We start from the raw sequence: 1,733 nt of genomic DNA on the forward strand, positions 1-1,733 counted from the left end.
AATGCTTCTAAACATAGGGAAGAAAATACTTCTTTTGCTGAAAGCAGATTCTTATGGCAATAGTCTAAGACATTCTGCAGTATGTATAATATGTAAGTGACTATTTAGAAGAACAATAGAGATGTATTTTCCTATAAGTTCAAATTCAACACATTTATTATTCTCAAATATATAGATTTATGAATATACTGTGAGGCACACTGTGACATACTACAGCTTCCATGATGAGATGTTTTCTATGCTATTTTGTTGCTTGTTGGCTTTGATTTTATTCTGGGGGCTTGGAAAGGTGAAGGGAAAATATTATAGGGCAGGAAGAAGAGCAAAACTGGGGCACATGATGAAAAAATTAACAGAGATTCAATATCCGTTTTTACAAAATTTTGAAGTTCTAACATTTTATTATTTAAAATAAAATTTAAACACACAAATTTAAAACTCATATATATATTATATATTATATACATTATATGTATTATGATTATATACACTATATACATTATATCACATATTACACATTATATTACACATTACATATTATGTATATATATATATTATAGACAGATTTTATTCTACCATGTGAAAAACAAGAAGGATCAGTAAAATGTTGAACAATGAATAAGAAAGTTTCAAATTATTTAAATTTCATGGTTTGAAAGATCATAATTATGGTATCGTATAGTGCAGTTAGAGGTTGAAGATGTAGCTCACTTTTGAAGCATTTGTCTAAGTTATATAAAGCACAAAATCTTAGGTTAAAACCTTATCACCAGAAAGAAAATAAAACTTCTGTGCTCTTGTAGTCCTGGATTAAAAAAGATCTAGATACATTTTGAGATATTTTTTAAAATATTTCTTTTCTATGTTTATTTATTTATTTACTTATTTATTTTATGTACATGAGCACATAAAATGTACTGCGTGTACACCTGTGTGTCAGAAGAATGCATCTGATTCCATTATAGATGTCTATGAGCTACCATGTGGTTGCTGAGAATTGAACTCTAAAATATTCTTGTATATAAAACTCAAAATGTGGGGCTGGATCGATATCTCAGCTTTTGAGAGCACTGGCTGCTCTTCTAGAGGTCCTGAGTTCAATTCCCAGCAATCATATGGTGGGTCAGAACCAACTATAATGGGATATGATGTTCTCTTCTGGCACACAGGTGTACAATTTAGTATAGCACTCATACATTGAATGGGTAGATTAATAGATAAATTAATAAATAAAATAATACTAAAACAGAATATTTTAAATATATATATATATATATATATATATATATATTCACCTTACATTAGAATTCATTAGAATTTGCTTTACATTAGAATTCTAACTTCAGTTAGAAAGTCTTTCCAACTTGTCATTTCAAAATCTTCATGCATGCTCTTAGGTAAAATTGTAATCACTTAAAACAACTTTGTTTGAAATTGTCTTTGTAGTATATTCACAGAAACTAATAAATATATCCTTTTTAGTTCTCTCATAAATATAGAGTAATATGGGTATGAATGGATTTCAAGTGAGGAGTTGCTAGAGTCAGTGGTGAATGATTCCAAGGTTCAATTTACATTAATGAGCCCATAGATATCAGAATGCTGAAAACAGAGTACAGAATTTAATTCAGTTTAAAAATATAGAGGAGACACTTCTGGTCTGGGTCAGTGCCCTGAGCAGAACTTGTGCACAAACTCCACAGCCAGTCCCACAACACCCAGAGTAAGGTCCA

This window comes from Mastomys coucha, chromosome X, assembly GCF_008632895.1.
Source record: "Mastomys coucha isolate ucsf_1 chromosome X, UCSF_Mcou_1, whole genome shotgun sequence".
NCBI classification, from domain to species: domain Eukaryota; kingdom Metazoa; phylum Chordata; class Mammalia; order Rodentia; family Muridae; genus Mastomys; species Mastomys coucha.